This window comes from Coffea arabica, chromosome 5e (genome assembly GCF_036785885.1).
Source record: "Coffea arabica cultivar ET-39 chromosome 5e, Coffea Arabica ET-39 HiFi, whole genome shotgun sequence".
NCBI lineage: Eukaryota > Viridiplantae > Streptophyta > Magnoliopsida > Gentianales > Rubiaceae > Coffea > Coffea arabica.
Genome location: NC_092318.1, coordinates 7653872 through 7664110, shown reverse-complemented (window position 1 = coordinate 7664110; position 10239 = coordinate 7653872).

Sequence of the window (10239 nt, the reverse complement as noted above, 5' to 3'; positions counted from 1 at the left end):
GCAGCTCCTGGAGCGTAATTGAATCAAATTCTGTTAATTCTAATCCATCAAACTCATAAAGAAAAGGTGAAGGTTCGGAACTATTTGGCAATTCTGAAGCCATTTGAATCTAAGTAAATAAGCAGTGTGGTTTTAAGAAACTAAAACATGTTCACGTTTAAAAAATAAATCTAGGAAGAAAGTTAAAGAGAGGAAACCAAAAAAATAAAATAAAAAAAAGGGGAAAAAGGACTGGCAACTTGAAGAATGCTAAGAGAGCATAAGCGAATGATATCAAAGAGATCTTGTATCCTGGACCTTAAATAAGCATCTCACGCACATAAAATTTGAAATTACACTCAATACCCTTGGAGTTGTATAATATTCCTTCATATTTGTTATAAATATTAGAAAAGCATTATTACATGCATGCTTTTGGGCAAGATATAGCAATTATGTCCCTGGGGCCTTCACTAATTAAGAGTGCAAAACTTTTTGACTATTAATTATAAATGAAATTAGTACTTATTTTTGTGCGAAATATATCATCAAACATATAATGACAATTGTACTTTTTTTATTTTTCACACGAACCATTACAATACTCTTACTAGTAAATAGTCAAAATCTGTACCATCTTTATAATATAAATGTCCTTTCTACAAATATATTGTATGTCAACTATAATAACATATGGTTCACCACAAAATTATACCGAAGTAATTCATGTGGGATTATATTTGTGTTAATATTGTCAAGGGCTGATTCTTTCTTTCTTTCTATTTTCCTCTCTTTGCCATCAGATCAAAGGGCTGATTCTGTCATGTCATGAAACTTTCAAGGAGGTAAGTTCAATTTCAAGAAAAACAGAGATTCTTATGCATATGACAAATCCTAAGGGATCTTCATTGTAATTTTTATATAAGTGCATGTGTTAGTATACATTTGCATATGGATATCACAAGGATAGACACTTTTCCAAGATTTAGGTTGGCGCTGTCATGAACTAAACAAGTTGGTGGAGCTGAAAAGAGAAATACAACACTAGCAAATGCCTAGAAAGTGTGATGAAATTTCCTTTCTTATCAAAAAGAACCATTTGCTGCATAGACAAGTCAGCAAAAGTGATAAACCTTCTAGTTCAAGTGGGGTATGGTTACCTCTTTTTCTAAGATAATGTGCGATGGGAAAATGTTTGGTGTACCTCAATTTCTTTGCGTCTTTTGGTGAAATACTTTGGTACTCGGGGAACTAATTGGATTGTTGCGAGCAGTGCGAATGGGGTGCGGTTTAGAAGAAGCGGTTCATTCGCAATCCTCATCACTTCATTGAGTGCGTAGGTTTGTGAGAAACGCAAAGTGGTAGGCGGATACAGATTATTCAAGAATCCAACACATTAGTAGTGACAGTTGTTTGGTTTGGTTCGTTACAAGTTGGAAATGCATTATGATATGGTCCAAATATCCACAGGCTTAGCAAACTGGATTAGTATAGTATTCAAGGCAAAGACTCCTAAAGAAAAAAGGGGGTATACCAAGGCAAAGAGTTTTACACAACTATGTTTTCCAGTTATTAATGTGTGAAAAATTTTAATAACCTTACATGGTTTTAAAATTTTTTGTATTTTGTACAACCGTCTTGATGGAATTGTTTGTATTGAGTATGAGAAAAAAAAAAATTCCATTCTAAACTTAAAGAATTAAATATTACGAAAAAAGGGATAAAGAATCAAGTATATTACCATTTCCTGTTTGAATATGGAGATAACTTAAGATTGGGAGAAACACAGTGATTAGCTAGCACTTTTATTGTTTGGTTCTTGGACGTTTTATTCTTGTAAGTGGCGTTATGATTAGCCTGAGGGGAATATAATTTTTTGCCTAATTAAATCACTCCTTTTCTGATCTTCTCAAGCCACGTTTACCATAACCACTAGCTGAAACCCTGCCTACCCTAGTGAATGATGCTTAGTTGAATATCATTTCTGCTATGAGACACATAAGACCATGAGTTAGGATAAGAATTGGCACCAAAAGTGCACAAACTCTCGGGGGATTTTACTATTTGAAAATATCCTAATCTTACAATTTCAATTAGAAAGCAATTATGTTGCCGTTTTGAAAAAAAAAAAAATTAGAAAACAATTATGATTACAAATGAAACTAAATAAGGATGATGCTTAGTTTAAGATATTCCTGTATTGACATTCTACTGCACTTTTACAACTTTGAGATAAGACTCTCCACCCCACCATTTTCTTTTCTTTTCTTTTCTTTTTTTTTAAGGTCATTGCCATTTATTGGCCTCCAAAGCAAAAGTGGGATGATAGTGGTGGAAAATAGATCCACCAAACTATAACATCACTTAATTAGAGTGATTTTTACTGTTCAATTGTCACTATGAGTTTTTTTGACTAAAGATGATGGATATAACCGTCAGCACATAAATGCATCAAGTAGAGTTTGGTTGGCTAAAAAGGAATAATGAAAACTTCATCAACCAAGTTTGGCTAGAGTTTGGTTGGCATATAGAATGCATAAATGCATCAACCAGATTCTGGTTGGCAAAAAGAATGGACCACGGGATATTTGTTGAAAAGTTACTTTGAGTTTATATTTCTCTTTTTCTATCGATTTCTTTTTATCTGAATTTACGTCCTGTCAAATTAGGGGTTAATTTGAGCATTTAACTCCTTTGAGGGATGACAGCATATTTTTTAGATAAAAGGTTGAGGTTGTGCCAGAACATTTGTTGAGAAGTTAAGTTTTTGTTTCTCTTTATCGATTTAATGGATTTACATCCTGTAGACTTAGGACTAATTGAGCCATTCAACTTCTCTGAAGAATGATACTTTACCCCGTTTTTTTACGGTGTAAGCGAAGGTTTCAAGTCCTACAAGCAAAAAGGAAAGAAAGGAAAGGGCATGAGCGTTGAACTAGCGACCGAGAATGATATTTACCTTGTGAAATGAACTTTTGAATTTGTGCTGATACACCATTGAATTTAACATTAATGTCAAAATTGCATGATTTCAATTCTTATAACACAAACTTGAAAGGAAATCTAGAAAGAAGTATGGAAAGTTGAGTAACAAAACTCAAAGTATGTGTTTATCAATGAGTACCTAACAACTTCAATTATTTTTAACTGGGATAGGCCAACTAAAAATTGAATGGCTGCTAGTTACAGTCAATAAAAGCCCGAGCTGACATTGACACAGTCAAGCCCGTCTAAGAAAAACCGGAAAAGAAAAAAAAAACCAATTTCTCTTATATTTGGTCTATTTTTTGTAACCTTTTATGTTTTGTTGTATTTTATTCACATTACTTAGTTTTTTTTTATAATTAATACTTTTTTAATATTATCGGTCCTTTATTACCAATCAAATTATTTGAACCCCTTAATCTTGACCCTCAACCTTAATGAGATCTGGTAGAAAAATCTTTGCAACAATATCATTGCTTCAATTTGAGTTTGAAAACTGCAACAGATCTCTTGTCTCACTCCTATGCCATTTTCTGCCCCACTTTTATTATATTATTATTTTTCCTTTATAAATATCATATTTTAGTCCTTTTTGTTTCCTTAAAATCCAAACACTACCAACTGAGTAAAAAATAAATGCAACAGTCTCAAAAAAGTAATATATAGTAGAAAATTAAAAAATACAACATAAAATTCATAAAAAATCTCATTTTTATGCATATTTTGATTTTTTGAGTTTGTCAAAATTTGTGTATTACTCAGTTAATAGTTATTGGATCTTAAGGAAATAAAAGAAATTAAAATATAATATTTATGAAGGAAAAATAGCAATATAATAAAAAATAAGACAGACACTGGCATAGTGAATGGGATAGAAAGATCCATTACGAAAAAAGCTTCCAAAGATTTGATAAAAAACTTCCATAGTGAAAGAACATGCATCTTTCATCAACTTATCAATTAAGTTTAGAATGTTTATCAAATGAGATATGCAAGTAGACGTGATTATCTTCTTTGTTATTTAAGATGCACAAATGAAAGATACATTTTCTCAACAAAAAATGTTTAAAGGCAAAGGGAGTTTTTAATTACAAAAGGGGAAATGAGAATATGTATGTCACGGGGTGAGGAATGAGTTGGATAGTTCGGGGAAGAGATATAAATAAGAGATCTCAAATTTGAACCCTTCCGCTTACACTAAGGGTGCGTTTGATAAAACTGAAGTCTAAAAACTGAAATCTGAAATCATTAAGTTATTGAATTGATAAGTATTAAATCAGATACATTTGAGTGTATGTCATATTTAGTGATTAGTGAATAACTTATCACTTATTTTTGGGAGCAAGTTTTGCTTAGAAATTCAGTGTCACTTAATTAATTCAGATGTTTAATTTTTGGTTATCAAACGCATCTAATTATATTAAGATCTGAATCTTTTAAATTTAAATATTAAATTGGGTTATCAAACAGGGGCTAAAATAATATTAAAAAATTAGAGAGAATACGTATGTCACCGCCGTGGAGGTGTGTTAGTCTAGTGGTTAAAGTTGAAAATTTAGAATTTAGAAGCTTTGGGTCCTAATTTTCATTCTTCCTTTCTACTTATTAAATCCTATCCAGCTAAAAAAAATTTTAAAAATACATATGTCACCATCCACTTCCACTTCCACTTCCACTTCATATAATCTGCCCTTCTTTTTCGTAGCTGTTTAGTCCCTATGAGTCATCATGCACCTGTAATCTACTTTATTTAGCATGCTGGATAGAATAAGAAAACATAAATGGCCCTACAATTGGCAAGGTGGAGTCATTGATGGGATATGCCAACTAAATGCACGCGAAAAATTAGAAACTATCTCACCCTTGAGTGGTTCGTGGTCCGACTAGCTACCGTCTCTGTCTTGCTTCCGTAAGAGATATCAACATAAACATATTTCAAACCTTAGTGATTGTCTTCATTTCCTGGAAATGTAGACTATTATAGGATAGCTGCGCATTCAAATATATCCTCAATATGCTAGGTTTTGATCTCCTCTGCTAAGATCATTTGCCTAAAGACATGGAACATACTAGCTTAATGCAAATGGAAGATGGCCTTCCTTGAGTAGCTTGGAATAGCCTCAATGGATTATTTTGGTTAGTTGGCCCACTCCTACATAACTGATATTGATTCTTCATTTATAAAGCACTATCGTTTGCAGAAAATGGAACCGAAAGAACAATTTACCATGCCAATGGCAAACTTACCAGCAAGTTTGACACATGCCAAATGACCTCCAGCTATACGTTAGACGATGAAATGGATGTAGAAAATTAAACAACTTTAATTCATATTAATTTGTTATCAGTACCTATTAGTTGTCAAATAATATTCGGGCTACGCCTTTATAAATCAGTTGTATTGAAATACATAATATGCATAGTTATATACCATTAAGGAAAGGGTAAAATATAGAAAAGCTCCCTATGGTTAAACTAACTTATAGAAATGCCCCTTATAATTTCAAATCATACATTCCGACTCCTCATGATTTGAATTAATTTGAAACAATGGAAATCATCAAAACTAACGGAAGTAAACGAAATGACACAATAACCCTAATGTATAAGAAAAAAAAACACCTTCTAACAACCATTCTAGTTAAGCAAACCTATAAAAGAAACACCCTATGGTTAAACCAACTTACGGAAAAGTTTCTTATGATTATCTATTGCTGCCACCATTCTCCACCTTCTACTGCTACCCTCATCTCCATCACAACCCCCATCGCTCTTCTTTTTCCTCCTTTCTCTTCCTCTTCCTTTCCCTCCCCTGCACCTCCTTCCTTTCCGTTACGGCCTCCTTTTCACACCTCCTTATCTCCTTCCCGTGACTAGATCTGGCATAGGAGAGAAGGGAAGGGTATAGGGAAAGGGTAATTTGTTCACGACTCCTTCCTTGTATCCCCTCCCTTCTCTCCTGTGACTAGTTATGGTCGCTGGAAAAAGGGAGGATGTAGGGAAGTGGCCGTGAGAGAAGGAGAGAGAGCGGGATGCAAAGGAGAGGTGGGGAGGGGAGCGGAGGTAGGCCTATCAACGGGCTGGGTCGGGCCCGGAATAATGCCATACCGGACCTGGATTCGACCCGTTTATCTGACGGATCTTCTACTCTATGTTCCGGATCCGAATCCGACAGGTCTCGGCTCCGGGTCGGGTCTACCCGAAAAAAAACTATCAAAACTTACAATTTCTAATAAAAATGAGAAAAATATATTTGTAAACTAATTTCTAACTAATACAAAAAAAGCCAAATAAGAAAAGAAATCAAATTGACTTTACTCAAATACATCACTTTAATCAAATTATATTGATAAATATATATTTTAAATTATTAATCCATTTATATCCGGATCCGGGTCTAATACGGGTCGGAATACTATATTCCGTATCCGACCCGTTTTTTTGTTTGACAAAACGGATCCGGATTTGGGTTCGGTTAACGGAATTAAATCCCTACCTGTACCCGCAATAATTTGACAGATCCGGTCTAGATCCGGACCGTTGACAGGCCTAAGCGGAGGAGAGGGAGGGGGAAGGGACAAAAGGAAGAAAGAGAGGTAGGGGGTAGTGACGGAAGAGAGGATGGTGGTGGAAGGTGGAGAGTGATGGTGGCAAGAGGTGGGGATGGTGGTGGAAAAAGAGATTAGGGTGGTATTATTTATTTATTTATTTATTTATTTTGTGTATAGAAATGAGGTAAGTTTATTTAGAAGCTTTTATTTATTTATTTTATATATAGAAATAAGTTGAGTTGTATTTGCGGATTTTGGATTGTTTTTGAGAATTTATAAGCTCTAAGTGGTTCGATAGGTATATTAGCTAAAAATTTGATTAAAAAAAATTATTTTCCAGGTCAAGCATCTCAAATCGTTAATTTACATGAATTTTGTCGATTTTTCACATTAGTTCAAACCACAAGATACTGTATTGTATGATTTAAAATGATAGGGGGACTTTTTCTGCAGGTCTGCTTAGCCACAAGGGGTTTTTTTGCATTATAATTCTAAAGGTATAATAGGTATATCAATTGCAAAATTATTTGTTTCCAACACAAACACTCACAAAAGCGGCGAGTGTATTTCAAATATGTTAATTTAGATGATTTCTTTTTTTTTTAATTAGTTCAAATCACAAAGTACCAGAGTGTATGTTTTGAAACTATAGGAAGCATTTTTTATAAGTTTGCTTAACCGTAACGAGATTTTCTATATTTTACCCTTAAGAAAACTTCACTTTTACAGAACTGTAACGACCCACAGAATCGAACAAGAAAACGTAAGTTGGAAATCCATGCTTGTATTTTCTACCGTGTCATTCTATTGACTATCATCAATTCTAGCAGTTCTAGCAGCAAGCATTGTATCATACATGTTACCACCATGTTTATATGATTTAAAACTGTCTTACTTTAACCATACAATAACATTCTTGTAAATGAATACATGTCTGTAGAGTCAAAAAAGATTAAACAACACCGTAACGAATGCTTACAAATTAAGATAGTACAAGTCCACCATAGGGTATCCCAAAAAATTGTTATAAATAATCCGAACAATGTTAATGAAATAAAGTAGAATGAAATGGACAGAATCTTGAGTCATGCTAAACAATACTATCCTAAAAAACTATTTCAAAGTATTGAAATATTTCCCCAAAATTAAACCAGCCTTCCTCTTGTTAATAAAAGAGAACAAGAACAACAAATGTGTAATAAACCAACATAGAAGTGGAGAAGAGAGTGTGCAGAAAAGGAGGAAGAAAAAATCTGGAAAGAAGTGAAGATAGTTTGTGTGCAACTGGTAAAGCAGGGCATTTATAGGCAAAGATAATATTTTAGTAACCAAAAGAAACGCTGTTTCAGAAAAACCGCCATTGCAATCTTGATCTTTTGCTAATGTTTGTTGTAGATAAGATAAACTAAAAAGAAACTGGGTTGTGCTTAGCCCACGTGCAATGGGCCAAATCCACCAGTTTGCATTAGATTGGCCCAACTCAACTTTCCTATTATGTGCGTGAACCCACAGTAGTTCTTAACTCACCATAAGCCCAATAAGAAGTTAAGCATTATAAAATAATTGGAAGTTTCTTTAGTTTTCCAATATAGAATAAAATCTTTTGAAATACACAACTATTTACAACAATCTCCCTTCTATTTCAAAAGATTTTGGACAAAAGTATGAAAAATCTATTGGATTTGTTTGGGCTCAATGCAATTAGTTTGGTGTCTTTTGGACTATGAACCAAACTTAGATTGACAAAACATGACTGATACGAACCCGAATCTCCAAGCTCCCGTTCTTAAAGAGTCGATTCACATAGGCAGTATAAGGATCTATTTTGATTAGGTTATGAAACAAACTAAATGGAAAACCTTAACCCAACAAATCCTCAAAAATGCAAACCTATTGATACTATTTCAATCCGACACCTTCAAAAGAATGCGAACCTGGGTATAGGTAGAATGGTGCTACAACCTGTGAGAACCCGTAACTTTTCCATTTTCTAGGTTTTATTATCTTTCTAGGTTTTCTTATCTTCAGTGGCTTGTTTTCTGCACTTTCTGTATCCGGAAATTTTTCTAGATAATTTTTATGAGTAAATATAGTTTTTAGATGATTTTTCTAGTATCGAATAGTTTTTGAGAAATTAAGAGCGTATACCGGACGTGGGACCCACTAGTGCGAAAAGTTCGGAAAAATTCGGCCAACTAGGTTAAGTTTCGGATACTGGGTTTAATTTATCGGGTGTTAAGAGATAATTAGAGGAAGCTATTTGGATTGATGTGAGAGGGAACAAAGTGATAGACTTGCATTAAATAAGTGACAAGTGTCACCATTTGATTGGAGGAACTTGTAAGACCACTATTCATTTTCTTACCATTGACCAAATAAATAAAAAATTCACCAAAAATTCCTCATTTTTGTCTTCCTCTTGGCCGAACCTCTTCCTACAAGAAAAGAAAGAAAAGCTTCCAAGTTTCTTGCTCCAATCTTGCCCAATCTCACAAACTAACCGTTTCATCTTGAATTCCTTCCATAAAACCTCTTCAATTAGTGTTAGTGAGTTGATTTGTGGAGTTATTTGGAAAGCTAAGAGGACCTATTGCTCTCTCTCTCTTGTTTCTAAGGTGAGTTGTGAAGAACCACCCTCCTCCCTTAATTGATGCTTAAATCATGATTAGTGGTAGTATGAGATGCAATATTATAGATTATTTCTTGATTTGTGGTTGAAGTGATGAAGTTTTATTATTTTTGGGGATTTTTCTGTTTTAATATAAGCATGGTTGTGTGGCTATCTATGATGATTGGAAATGGTATATAATGATTCTAGAAGGTGGAAAAAGTGGACAATTGCAATCAATTTCTGTTTTGGAAGAAATTTCAGAAAATTAGGTTTTGTGAAGGAACATTCTGCCCAAATTTTTAGCTCCTAGTTAGAGGCCAAATTGGCCTTGGCTTAAAACATGAAAGTTGTAGGAAATGACATTTTAGAGGTGCCTAAAAAATTTCAGGTCAATCGGAGTAGCGTAGAGTGAGAAAGGTCAAAATTACTATTGCTGTTCTGGTTTTACCCGAATGTAAGAATTGCGCCTGTAATTGGTTGTTTTGGCTGGAATTGCTTCTGAATTGGTTGTTGAGGCCTTCTGATGAAATTTATCCCTGTTTCTTAGATTTCAGTTGGTTTTGGAATTTCTGGATTTGGACTTGGAGAACCTGAGTTATGATGTTTCCGCTAGAATGCGTTCTGTGAATCTGTTTTTGTGATTCTGGTATGGTATCTTGCATTTTTGACCTGGTTACACTCGAAACTGGGTTGAGTGACCTTCTGTAATGTTGTAGTCCTATCTCTTAGCTTCGAAACGGTGGATCTTTCACCTTCATCCGATAATGGTAGTGCCTTTGGCACCATTACCGTAAAATGAGGATAAAAACTGTTTTTTTCAGGGCTAAAGCTAAATCATTTCCGGATTTTTCTGGTTTCCTCTATTGTTTGTGTATGCTTAGGGAACCCTGTTTTGGTAGTATGTAGAATTGGTTTATGACTTGTAATCGAGTCTTATTGTGTTTATTTGAATAGTTTAGGGCTTGACTTTCATATCCGGTCATTTCCTAACTAAATTTTGTACTTGAATGCCATTAAGCCTAGTAAACGGCTTTTGGGAATGAGATTATTTTTGTACGAGATGTTGGGACTGATTTGAGGAAATAATGAAGCCATGATGGCTGGAAATTAGGT